This window comes from Microtus oregoni, unplaced genomic scaffold, assembly GCF_018167655.1.
Source record: "Microtus oregoni isolate MIOR12 unplaced genomic scaffold, Mior012 000016F_ref0000370, whole genome shotgun sequence".
NCBI classification, from domain to species: Eukaryota; Metazoa; Chordata; class Mammalia; order Rodentia; family Cricetidae; genus Microtus; species Microtus oregoni.
The window spans coordinates 22,255,192-22,269,406 of record NW_024543075.1 but is presented as its reverse complement, the minus strand read 5'-3'; the positions used below and the strand labels follow the sequence as shown (position 1 = coordinate 22,269,406).

General features: G+C 43.8%; 1 protein-coding gene across 2 annotated transcripts in view; it reads left to right on the top strand.

The window, feature by feature from the left end:
* Window positions 1-14,215, top strand: part of Prkcb (protein kinase C beta) — a 341,534-nt gene that overhangs the window by 308,898 nt on the left and 18,421 nt on the right. The gene's annotated exons all lie outside the window — the stretch shown is intronic.

Below are 14,215 nucleotides of genomic sequence, written 5' to 3'. Positions count from 1 at the left end.
CAATGTGATAATTGTTAATTTCTTGAGCATTTATTATGTGCTAGGTGCCATGTTAAGCATTTCACATACAACATCTAATTAAACCCTCACAACAGCCTAGAAGGCTGGTTGTTGTTCTGGGAGCTGGGAGAAGAAGGCAGAGACTCCCAGAGGTTAAATGCGCTGACCATAGTCACCCAACTGCTGTGGGATGGGACGGAGGGAGAACCATATCCTGGGCAGTCTAACTCCATTGGAAGCTTTCTAGAAAGTCTAGGGAAAAGGGACAAGAAAATCTCCCAGGTGGCTCTCCCAAGAGCCCTATAAAAGTACCCTGTCTCTTTGCTCCAGATGCCCAGAACTATAGCCTGGCAGCCCCCCTGCTGAGCCTCTTGCTGAATGCATCTGAGGGCTGAGAAGCCAGCCCCAATGGAAGCAGTCCGTTCCAGACTGGGACTTTTCTCCATTGTTAAATATTCTAGATTAATACTTGACCAGTCTTCCCAAAGTGTCCAGGAGAGACCCGCCCTCTCTAGATGCTCAGGAGACTTGTGAGCATATATTTGGAATCCTGACATCCTGTAAACCCTCCTGAAAGCACACCCATATGACGTTATTTCCAAGTGTCGTATCATTCCTCTTAAACAGTGGCACAGGCCGGAGCACGGCACTCTTAAGAGCATCCGATCAACAGTGAGTAGCCGCTGTCTCCTGACTGTTTTAGAGACGGTAAAACCCGTCAAGTGCTCTCTGACCTATTTATTTGTCATCCTCTGTAGTGCAGCGAGATAATGGCTTCTGCGTGGAGGACGTTTTGATACACGCAGGCACTTGGGATGAGCCCAGAACACGACAGGTTCTCAAAGAGAATTGATTATTGTGGGCAGCGATGCCACAGAGATGTTAGTGTCTTGGGTTTAGGATCTTCGGGAGGCAAGTTAGTAGTACTGTTCCTTAGGTAGCATCTGTGCTCAGCCCTGGGGTAGAGACAGGGCCGCTTGTCCTTGGCAGTACAGCTACCTTTACTGAACCCACTGGGAATAAATCAAAAGGTGATTTGGAAGGGATGAACAAATTCTTTGTTCAGGAAACTAGTGTTTCGGAAGTAAGGTAATGACGTGTGTGTGTGTGTGTGTGTGTGTGTGTGTGTGTGTACACAAGTATATGAGCATATTTGTGTCCAGGATGTATGCATGTGCAGGTGGAGACCTGAAGGTGGCTACTGGACTCTTCCTTGATTGCTTTCCACCTTCTTCACTGTGACAGGGTCTCCCATATAAACTCAGATCACTAATAAAACTGGCTTGGCTAGCCAGGTTGATATGAAGGCCCTGTCTCAGTTTCTTAAGATCTGGAATTACAAGTGGACTGTCTCTCTCTCTCTCTCTCTCTCTCTCACACACACACACACACACACACACACACACACACACACATACACAGCATTTGTATGGACTCAGGAAAGCCAAGTTCTTCTAGCCATTATGCTAGCACATTTAACCCCCACTAAGTCATCTCAACAGTGCCCCCTCTACTTAGTTTTTGCAAGACTACTTGTAAGGCCTCAAAATGTGAACCTCACCTTTCCTTACTCTGCCCAGGTCCATTAGCATGGAACCCACTGGACATTAGGAGTTCGTGTTTGGGTTGCAGAGCAGTGGCTTTCAAATGGTGGTCCCCGGGCCAGCAGCAACAGCATCAGTCTGAACCATGTTCAAATTAAATGGCTAGGACCCAACCCTAGATACCCCAAATCAGGAAGTCCTGTAGCAGAGTTGGATGCTGTGAGTCCAGGAAGCCCTGCGGGGAATCTGAGGTATGCTCTAGGTTGAGAGAATCACTCAGGCCGGGGGAGAGTGGCAGAAGCCAGAGGAAGGTGACAGAGAGAAGAGCTAGTTACATGAGAGACTGGCCCTCTGTCATTTGGGGGTGAGTGGTGACTTTGGCATACACCACAGACTGAGTTTTAGGTACTTCAGAGAAAGGAGGTAGGCTGTGAGGGACAGGAGAAGGATGGAAAGCCATGGTGAAGAGCTGAGGCTCTGCAAGGCCCAGGCTTCATGCTCCCATTAGAAGCTGGGAATTAGGACTTCTTAACAGAAATCTCACTATTTCTTCATAATTGGCAACAAATGTTTAAAAATTAAACAGTGTTCAGAGCAAATAAAAACACATCTATGGCCCACATGTGGCCTGTGGAATATTTTGTAACCTCCTGGAGTATTGATGGATCAAGTAGGGGTAACATTTAGCCAGTTCCTGTTAGTAGTATTTGTGAGCAGTTAGGAGTTCCTTCTGACTGAGATGCTATCTGTGACTATTACCACTAAGGATCATGAATGTAAAAGGTTCACAGGCTGAGCAGTAGCTCATTTTGTAAAATCCTTGCCATATAACCATGAACACCCGAGTTCAGTGCAGTGGTTCATGCTGTTAATTTCACTCCTAGAGAGGTGGACACGGGGGCTCTCTAAGGCTTGCAGACAAACTAGACTAGCTGAATTGAAGAGTTCCAGGACAATGAGGCAAGCTATCTCAGAAAACAAATTGGATAGCTTCTGAAAACTGGCATCAGAGATTGTTCTCTGGCTTATACACATGTTTTTGCACATATATGGGTACCTGCATATACACACGCACACGTATACACACACACACACACACAGCATGCATGGGCATGTACATGCACATCTAGTCTGTGCCTGGCTCATAGACAGTAGGAAAAAAGTAGCTGTCTATCATTGATAAAACCAGTACCATCAATTATTAAGTTATTAACATCAATAATTCTTCTTATATTAATTATGTAATTGAATAATTGCTAGGAATGGTCAACAAGAGCCTTCAATTGTTCTACCTTGGTATTATTTCTAACCACACAATATCCTGCATTCCCTCATGTGGGTTTAATAATGTATTTCAACATGCAGTAGCCAGAATAGGGCATGTGGTTCCAGATATTTTACCACTAGCTCAAAGGGAAATAGGGCCCACCTTGATCTCCCTTGATAGATTCAGAAATACATATGTCCCACAGTATCTGTGGGGTTTTGGTTCAAGGATTCCAAAATTCATGGAGGCTCAAGTCTCTTATATGAAATGGGTAATATTTAAATGGAACCTATTCATATCCTATTTTAAATCATTTCTAGATTAGCTATTATATATATTAAAAGTAAGTGATATATAAATATATGTTTAATGTTTATAAATATTTAATAAACATTTATAAATAAAATAAGCAATTCTTCATAAATAATCAGTATAACAAATAAATGCATAATATTAAAATAAAATAATATCAATACCTAGCATCAATATTTAATTATAATAATTAATAATTCTAATATTTAATATTAACATAATATAAACATATTATATTTATAAGCAAACCTATTTAATAATATAAATATAAAAAGCTATTATTTTATATCATTCAGAGAGTGTGTTAGTTTACTTTCCATTGCTGTGATAAAACACCATGACCAAGGCAATTTATAGAAGAAAAGAGTTTATTTAGACTTATAATTCCAGAAGAATTAGAATCTATAATGGCAGCAAGCAGCAGGCATGTCAGCTGAAGCAAAAGCTGAGGGCTCACATATAGAGCAGCAAGCATGAAACAGAGAGAGTGAACTGAGAAAGGCGTGACTTTGAAACATCAAAGAAGTCCTACCCTCAGCGACACGCCTCCTTCAGCAAGGCCACACCTCCTAAACACACCCAAACAGTTCCACCAAGCAGAGGTCAAGCATTCCAACCTCTGAGCCTATAGGGCACGTTCTCATTCAAACCACCACAGAGAGCAATGGCAAGAAAATTAGTTCTCTGTGTGTCCTTGCGTTTGGTGAATATGCAACATTTTATCCTTGTATTTCTAAATTATTTTGGTTTGGGGGTGGGGGTGTATCGCAGCCAGGCTGGCCTTGAACTCATGATCTTTCAGCCTCAGCTTCCCAAATGTTGGGATTACAGGTATGTGAGATTGCATCCAGCTCTAAAAATCATTTCTGAACCACAGTTATCTGAAGAGTGTGTGCGTGCGTGTGTGATACATGCACACACAGGGCTGACAACAGTAACAAACGCATGGTCCTCCCGTTTTGATTCTTCCTGCTCATGTTCCTCTCATATTGCAAATTCAGGTTTGATTATCCCACCCCCACCCCAGGATCTTTGCTTCCTCATCCTTCATATCTGTCTGTCATCTCAGAAATGCCTGTGGCAAGTGTGCAGACTTCCATGTGCCTTGTTGGATATTAAAAGCCATGTGTGTACCTGTCAACGGGCCTGATTTATGCATGCTATTAAGTGAGTTCAGGGAGAGAAAACGCAAGGGGCAGAAGCAGAGGACTATATTCAGACTTCAGCGAAGGGTGCTATTATGGGTGGTTCATTAAAATCGCTTTAATGGGTTTTGTTTGTTCTCAGTGCTATCTTCTGTTGTGGCAAGGAGCAGTTTGGCAGTGCATTTTTTGGAACTATACGAAAAGATACTAGGTTGTTGTATTGTCATAGGGTACAAAGTAATGGTGGGTGTGTGTGTGTGTGTGTGTGTGTGTGTGTGTGTGTGTGTATGTGTGTGTGTGTGTTCCTGTGGGAGGAGACACGCATGCTCATGTACATGGAGGCTGGTGGTCAACACTGAGTGTCTGCCTCTGGCCCACTCCACCTTATTCTTTTGAGACAGGGTCTCTCACTCAATCTGTAGTTCAATGTTTCATGTACTCTGACTGGTCGAGCAAGCCCACTGAAATCTTCCTGTCTTCCCCATTCCTCATCACTAGAATTACAGATTAAAAATACCGTGCCTGTTTTTGCCATGGATGCTGGAGGTTTGAACTCAGATCCTCCTGCTTATGTGGAAAGCCATTTACTGACTGAGCTATCTCCCAAGCTCCATACAATAGTGTCTTTAATGTGTGTCTGGTCACATTAATCTCTTGTTTGCAACCCCCACCAGCTTTCTGGTACCTCATCATAATACCTATTGGTCTTTGGCATATGCGGCTTTTGAGTCCTTCCAAGACCAGGTGTCCCTCCCACAGTCTGGGCTCCTAGCTCCAAAGACCAATGCTCCTGGGTTTCTTTTATTTCTTTAACATCCAGCCTTTTCTCTCTTTGCCAGCTTTACCAATGCAAAACCATTGACTGGGATACCCAGAGTCCTTCCCCTGTTCCTCTCCCTCCTCTGGAAGCTAGGTGTTGCCTCATTAAATCCAAAGAACATCACCTCCTCAGGGAGGCGCCTCTTGATTCCCGAGTTGGGACCTGCTTGCCTCCTGTTCACAGACTCATCCCATGTTCTTGCAAGTGTTTGCTCAATTTAACATCTGTCGTTTTGACTAGACTGTGGCCGTGGTTTTTCAGTGTCAGACCCAATGCCTCGCTGAAGTTTTAGCACATAATAGGGGCTGGAATTTTTTTACTGAATAAATGAATAAATGAATGAATGATCATAAAACGCGATGCTGTAACACACCCTGTTATGGGGCATAAAGGATTCTTTAGAGCTGTATATTAAAGTAAAAGGTGTTTTTCTTATGTACAGCAGGGTGTCTCTGATAAATTGGTTGTTGTGTAAGTTACTATCGTATTTATAAAGGGCTATAATTTGCCTGCTGCACTGCAAGCTGTCATGGCTCCTTTTGGCTGCACAGTGTGCACAGGGAGAGGATGCTACAGAAGGATCGGAAGGTGCAGTGCACTATACCCTTGGTACTGCACGGACAGGGCTGCAGGTTGCAGCTATCTGTCCTTGCACAGGCGGTCCAGTGCAGTAGGCATCAGTGCTCCTTTTGATTGTGTGCAAAAGTCCCCCTGAAAGTCTGGTACAAACTGCTGAGGGTGGATCCCGGGATTTTGCATTCCACGCAAGTTTCCTATTGCTAGACCAGAAGGCGAAGGAGGGAACCATGTAGGCATGGAAGACTGGGGCATGAATAAGGTGTTAGGAACACATGGAAAGGCTATAAGATAGCTTGCTGGAGATATTTGAGAAATACCAGATTGTAGGCATCTGAGCTTAGTGGGTAAGGAGAAAAACCAGAGAGGCTTTGGGAAGGAGAGATGTTGTTGAGCACTATATGATCTTTGGCTTTTAATATAAACTGTGAGCAGAGAAATAATGGCCTAACACTAGGCTTTGGAAGAATTATACTGGCTAATAAGGGGACAAAAGTGTGAAACTGAGGAAAGCAACCGTGGAGGCTCTGTCAATAATCCAGGCAGGAGGCTGTGAGAACATGGGTAGGGTGGAGCCAATTGGGAGCCTTTCGAGGGATGCTCACTTGGCATCCTCAGGCCTTCTCCAGTTCCTGGTATCTTGTAGGCAACTCAGTGCCTGTTATGGCATGGAAGATAGGCGAACAGCAATCTCATGATTCTTCTTTCAGTGTAAAGCCCAGCATACCAGAGTTTGGTCCTGGTAGAAGAAGATCCAAGGGAATAACTATCAGGAAAGCGCCTGCTGCTCAGAGCACAGTTTGCAGGGCACAGAGTAGGGTGTGCTCACCCTGTAAGTTGTATTCCTTCTGTCAGTGGGAAGACACAGCAGTTGAGGTGACTGTTTATGCTGAGAACTGTGGCCAGGTCATCCTTGTGCCTGGAAGATGCATCTCAGAATTTTGCTGTGCAATAGCAGAGGGTGCTTGGAGGCTGCGCCTTCTTGAATGTCTGTATTTTACTGTGGAACAGTACGCTGACATCATGGTATGAGAAGTGCTAGTGTGCCGTGGTGGAACTGAAATGCCTGTTGGAGATTTTCCTGGGTTCCCATGTTATGACAAAGTCCTGTCATCCCATCTCTGAGAGGCTCTCGGGAATGTCCTAACATAGGACTTGCAGCAGCCCACTGTCCAGCTGCCTCGTTGAGATGACCTTGAGATCACCTTATCCAACCATCAGCGTAGAAGCAGGTATCTGAAGGGCACAGGGAAAGGAAGGCAGGCACAGGACATTCATTTCATGAAGTCCATAGAGTCTTAAGTGCTGGCATGTGTATGCACTTGCCCCCTGTTGGTGAGTGGGGCTCGACCAGTCCCTGGAAATATGAGCAGTCTGATCATGGATTCTCTCTGAGAAGTAGCTATCAAGATCACCTTTCAGCTGGTCCTGTTGGCACAGGTCTATGGTTCCAGCCACTCAGAAGTCTTACACTAGAAGATCACAAGTTCCAGACCTGCCTGTTTGGAATGAATCCAGGCTAGCCTGTGTGATGCAGCGAGACCTTGTCTCAAAAACAAAAATAGAAAGACCACTAACTATTAAAGTCCATGAGAGTGTTTGCCTAGCTGGCAAGAGTCTCCAGTACCAAAGAAGACAGACCATCTTCCTCTACCTCCTTGCAGTGACTTGTAAGCAACCACCCAGACCATAGAGACATGATCAGCATGCTTGGTCCCTTCTTCTTCCCTCTCCAGCCTGCACGTCAGGCCTCTCCCATCTCCAACAGTCTGATTCCCGTCATTTCTGCTCTTGTTGATTATTCTTATCTTTCCTATTTACATAAAGCCTCATCATTTCCAGACATTTCCACATTAGAAGAGCCTAGGAATCTTTCAAGATATAAGGCTCCTTGCAGGGTCCCTTGGCCCCTTTAAGATTTATGCCATTTTCAAATTTTGACCATAAATGGCTGGGTCTGGGGAGATGGTTAGGTGGGTAGAGGGTTTGCTGCATAAGCATGAGGACCTAAATCCAAACCTCTGGAACCCACTTATGAGTTGAGTGTATTGGTCACAATGGCTTGTGTTTCTAACAACAGTCAGATGGGAGACAGAGACAAGAAATCCCTAGAAGCCTGAGGGTCAGCTATCCTGGTCTATGAAGCTGTGAAAAGGAGACCCTGCCTAATATCTGAAATAAGGTGGATGCCAAGAACCAACACTTGAGATAGTTTTCTGACTTCCATATATGGACGACAGCCCCTCCACACACACACACATTGCCCATATCCTTTGAGACTCCAAAGGTACCACTGCTTCAGGAAGAGCTCATACCCACAGGACTTGGTTTCTCGGTGGCTCTGTCACTTGAAAGCATTGTTTATAAAGTCAAAAGCTTCAGCGCCCCTTAATGAGCTGCAGCTCCGTTAGTGTGACATTCTCCTCCAAACCCAATTGCCCTTTCTACTGTATGAGTAAGTGTCTCGGTGTGCATGTGGCGGAAGGTGTGTTTGATGTCCTGACATTTCTGAATCGAAGCCAGAAAGTGTAACCTTTGTGTGTTTGCTATTCAAACTCCAAATTCAAGGCTTAAGGAAGGGATCTAACTTCTAGTCGGTATGATTTATTTAAGCATTGAACTTAACCCCTCCAAAGTACCAAATACTCAAGAGAACAATAGCTGTTTGAACATCGTGACTTAAAGTAATTCTGATAAAACCTACATGATTCAAACATATTAGAAAACATATTGAGTTCTTGCCTGTGCTGGACACTGTCCTGAGTGTCTTTTAGGCATCATCTCATGCCATTTCTCACAGCAGCTTCTTCAGCATAGGTGTTGTTATTGTCATGGTAACGATGGGGGAAGGGAAAGCCTAAAGAAGTTAAAAAGTCTCTTACAATCTAGCAGTAGAGGGTGGCAGAGTCAGGACTTGAGCTCTGAACTCCGCACTGCCTGAAATCCCTGGAAAGATTATTGTATGAATTTGGAGCACCTGGTAAAGTCTGGGACCGTGCTAATGGAGATCCAGGACAACCAATAGTGTTTATCTCATAATAAGGAAACAAAAAGACTGAGAATTCTCACAGTTCAAGTGACTTAACATTCATTTTAAAATACTGTAACAAGTAAGCAGTATATTCACACCTTTTTTCGGTTCACTGGCAGAGTTGGAAAAGATGCAGATGCAGATTGCCTTCTTCTGAAAGCTTGGGTTTCAAGTCTCACGGAGACAGTAGGCGTGGACTGAGAGCAGGGTAGGGCAGGTTCCTAAAGGAGGATCTAGGCTTAGGCTCTGGAAAGAGATGTTTTGATAGTCTGCTCTGGAGGTTCTGTGTGCACACCTGTGGGACAGAATTTGCAGAGACCATAACAAAAATACCTAGACTAGCCAACAGGTAGACCAGAGTCACTTAGAAACACAGCCCGAGATCTGACATTCCATCTGTTTCCATCTTCCCTCTGTCCCCATGGAGAGTCCATTTAGAGTAAAGATCAAATCAGGTTCCCTTCAGGTACTGGAAATTTTATCGAGTGCCTGGGCCAAGCAAAGTTCCCAAATCTCTTGCCAGGTGTGTGACTTTGAGCTGACCCCTGGAAGGGAAGTCAGCAACTGAACAGAAATGGTGGATGGGACACGCCTGTGCTCTAAGAGACCACGGAACTGTTAGGGTGTGTCTGACAATAATGAGTGGAATACAATAGAAGTCAAGTATTGAAAGACTAGCTGAGAAAGGGAAATTTAGCTCCTTTATCCAACCAATGAACAGAGGGCCAGAGGTTGGGCTAAGTGACTCACTCAGGGAATATGACAGAGCTAAGATGCAGGGCTTTGTTATTATGCTAGTTCTATTTATAGCGTTAAAAACAAGTCAGTTATGGTAGCTGAATTATTTACTTTTCCTAGAGAATGTAGAGCTGTAGGAACTTGACTGAGCACATTGCACCCACACACGAACCCCTTGAGAGAAGAGTTAATGTTCATTTCCTGATACATCTAAGGAAACACACTCAGATCCACAAGCTAAGTAATATACCCAGGGTCACCCAGCAACTAAGTCTGAGCATCAAGTAATTTGAAGTCCTACCCCTTCACTTCAGAGCCCACCAAATTGTTCTTTGCTATTATAATGTTTCTTCTCTCAAGAATCAAACTTAGCCACGCAGGTGTGAGGTTTAAATTTCTCTTGATCTAATCTTGACATCACATGTTTCCCTGAGGGATAGTTCTAGTTGGGTAGATATTCGATAGGACCGTTTCTTGAATCTTTGGTCAACCCGCATGTAGGCTGTAATGATAATCACAGTCTCCCAGAAACCTCATGACTAAAGGATGAGGGGACTCAAGAAGAAAAGTGAAAGGATTCAGGGAGACTTTCCAACAAAAAGAGAAGTGGACCAAAAGTCAAATGGAGCCGTAACTCAGCATCCTCAGCATCAGTGATGAGTAGAGATGGGCAGCATGGAGCCTCAATGGATGCAGTCTTTGTGGCTTCAGCCTTCCAGGTCACCTTTTCCTAAGTCCCCTGAGTGAGCCCTAATGCTTCTCTTCTCAAGTTCTTATCACTAAAGCTTCAAGGCCCTTACTCTCGTGAAAACCCCATCTCCTGAGTGACTGGAAGAAATGAAACATGTAGATGGGCTTAAGTGAACGGCCCTAAAATTCTTAGCCTATCAGGATATAGCTATGTTGACCACCATTATCTCCTCTTTGTGTGACTTCGCTCCATTCCTGCTCTGACCACCATCCTCCCATCTCTCTGTAGACATCTGTTTGCAGTTTCCCTTCACATTAACCAGAGTTCTTGTGGTTGGAATTAGGCTCCTGATTCGTGCTGACTTTGAAGGGAAACCCTTAATTATTAAGGTGTGACTTGACCTGTGGTCTCAGTCAGTGGGAAGGAGATGCCATTTCCTATCTCCTTTGATTGCTTCTGCTAATTCTAATCAATTGTTCTTCTCAGAAGACTTTGTGGTCCTTGGGCTAGTAAGACCTTGACCTGTGTGACAAGTTCCTAACAGAAACTACTCGTAGGAGGAGATTTATTTGGGCTCAGAGTGTGAGTCCATGGCCAGCCATTTCCTTAGGTATGAGGCTGTCTGAGGCAGAGCCTTGCAGCAGAAAAGCATGATAGAGCAGAACTGCCCATCACATGGCAGCTAGAAAACAGAAAGAGACAGGAAAGGGGTAGCATCCCCAGCAACCTGCTTCGTTTGGGTAGGTTCCACCTTCCACAGTTCCATCACCTCCAAAAGTCCATTCAAAATTCAAATTTACTGTTGGATTAAGCATTGGATAGGTTAGAGCCTTGAGATCCAGTTGTCTCTGGAAAGAATCCCAGAAGTACGCTCGACTGACATCTCTTGATGTGATCAAGTTCACATTTATGCTTAGTCAACATCACCAGCACACAGGGCAACAAACAGCTCAGCTCCTGGGGTTCCCAGAAACTTCCACGAAAGTCTTTTCCCCTAAGTTCCTGGTAGCCTTAGACTTAATCTTATGAGGCAATAGTAGGCCATATGCTTCTTTTCAATTGCATGTCACCAGGGGGGATGTATTATGCTAATTGGCTTGGCCTGGGTCATCTGTCCCCCTGAGCCAAGAGAGTAGCTCTATTCCTGGCTAACCAAAGCATGATGAGCAAGAAAGAATATGTTTCTCTGTTGCTGGGAGAGGAAATGTCCATTGTGTAGACAAGCTATCCATTCTGACTCCTTTCTGGTCCTCTTCTGCCAGCTTGTTTTCATCTTAAAAACCTCTTCTCAGGAACTTACTTACTGTGAAGTCTCTCCTTACTGTGAAGTCAGCTTCACCACCTAACTTTGTACACAGACTTAGTCAAGGTGGCTGGTTCTAGCTGGTTCTGGTTAGTGACCATTGGTTCTCTCTTCCTTTCTGGTATAATCAGCTCCTGACACTCAGCTGACATTTCTCCCATTGAGTCATCCATGACCTGGAAATTGCCTGCTTTCACTAGCCCAAGGTCTTTCTTGACCTCATTACTTCATGCTTTGATCTTCCTTTAAAAAAAATCTGAAAAATATCAAACTTCCAATCACATCCAAAGTTGTGCAGCGAGCAACTGAAGCATCCAAACAGGCTAGGCTCCCACAAAGCCAGTTCATGCAGTAGGATCAAAACCTAGTGCCATTGTCCCTTGGCTTCTCATCAGCCTTCATTGTCCACCATGTTCAGAGAGTCCGGTTTTATCCCATGCTTATTCAGTCCCAGTCCAGCTAGCCTTAATGAGCTCCCAATAGATCAGCCCCACTGTTACAGTGGGTGGGTGCACCCCTCACAGTCCTGACTTCCTTGCTTATGTTCTCCCTCCTTCTGCTCCTCATTTGGACCTTGGGAGCTCAGTCCGGTGCTCCAATGTGGGTCTCTGTCTCTATTTCCATCCATCGCCAGATGAAGGTTCTAAGGTGATATGCAAGATATTCATCAGTATGGCTATAGGATAGGGCCATTTCAGGTTCCCTTTCCTCAGTTGCCCAAAGTACTAGCTGGGGACATCTTCCTGGACACCTGTGAGCCCCTCTAGAGTCAAGTCTTTGGCCAACCCTAAGATGGCTCCCTTAATTAGGATATATACTTCCCTGTTCCCATATCCACCCTTCCTTTATCCCAACCATCCCATTCCCCCAAGCTCCCCCCATCCTCCTCTTCTCACTTTTCTCACCCCATTTCCCCTTACCCCCATCCCACCTCACCCCCAAGTTCCCAGTTTTTGCCCGGCAATCTTGTCTACTTCCCATATCCAGGTGGATGACTATGTTTTTCTTTGGGTTCACCTTCTTATTTAGCTTCTTTAGGATCACAAATTATAGGCTCAGTGTCCTTTATTTATGGCTAGAAACCAATTATGAGTGAGTACATCCCATGTTCATCTTTTTGGGTCTGGGTTACCTCACTCAAGATAGTGTTTTCTATTTCCAACCATTTTGCATGCAAAATTCACGATGTCATTGTTTTTTACCGCTGAATAGTACTCTAATATGTATATATTCTACACTTTCTTCATCCATTCTTCCATTGAAGGGCATCTAGGTTGTTTCCAGGTTCTGGCTATTACAAATAATGCTGCTATGAACATAGTTGAACAAATGCTTTTGTCATATAATAGGGCATCTCTTGGGTATATTCCCAAGAGTGGGATTACTGGATCTTGGGGTAGGTTGATCCCGAATTTCCTGAGAAATCGCCACACTGATTTCCAAGGTGGTTGCACAATTTTGCATTCCCACCAGCAATGGATGAGTGTACCCCTTACTCCACAACCTCTCTAGCAAAGGCTATCATTGGTGTTTTTGATTTTAGCCATTCTGACAGGTGTAAGATGGTATCTCAAAGTTGTTTTGATTTGCATTTCCCTGATCGCTAAGGAGGTTGAGCATGACCTTAAGCGTCTTTTGGCCATTTGAACTTCATCTGTTGAGAATTCTCTGTTCAGTTCAGTGCCCCATTTTTTTAATTGGGTTAATTAGCATTTTAAAGTCTAGTTTCTTGAGTTCTTTATATATTTTGGAGATCAGACCTTTGTCTGTTGCAGGGTTGGTGACGATCTTCTCCCAGTCAATGGGTTGCCTTTTTGTCTTAGTGACAGTGTCCTTTGCTTTACACAAGCTTCTCAGTTTCAGGAGGTCCCATTTATTCAATGTTGTCCTTAATGTCTGTGCTGCTGGGGATATACGTAGGAAGTGATCTCCTGTGCCCATATGTTGTAGGGTACTTCCCACTTTCTCTTCTATCAGGTTCAGTGTGTTCAGACTGATATTGAGGTCTTCAATCCATTTGGACTTTAGTTTTGTGCATGGTGATAGATATGGATCTATTTTCATTCTTCCACAGGTTGACATCCAGTTCTGCCAGCACCATTTGTTGAAGATGCTCTCTTTCTTCCATTGTATACTTTTAGTCAAGGACTAATTTTTAAAGGCTACACAGTGAAATTAGCTCTCCTACCTCTCTTGCTAGGAGCCTTGTTGCCCTCTCTTAGAGTGACTTTCATGTCCTAGCTTCTTCAGAACACTATAGAGAAGTATACAAGCCAAGAAATACTTCATGTTCCATATAAGTACCGCATATAACTACATACAATTTTCTCTTTATGCACATATTTACTTAAACATATACACAAAATTGCTGAATCTTGGTTGATTTTTAAAAACACTAGCCAATTAAGATGCCAACCTAGATGAAAGCTCAGAATTCCCCTTCTAAACGCATCTGAATGTGGGCCACCTCTGCTCCTTGCTCTAGTCTCTTCGTCTTGGAAGTGACACTGATCAACACATTAAACTCTGCTTTATTTTAATAAGTTCTTGAATATGTGAATACTGTTGACCTTTTGTGTCCCCAGGTTCTATATCTATGGATTCAACCAACCATGGATGAATTTTGTGTCTCTGTAGAACATGTTAGAACACTATCTTGCCATCATTCCCGGAGTGGAATAGGTTAAAAACTGCTTGCATAGCAATTGCATCATGTTAGGTATCCTATGTCAACTGATTCATACTCTATGTACGTAGGTTCTACCCACATTTTATATAAGGATCTGCA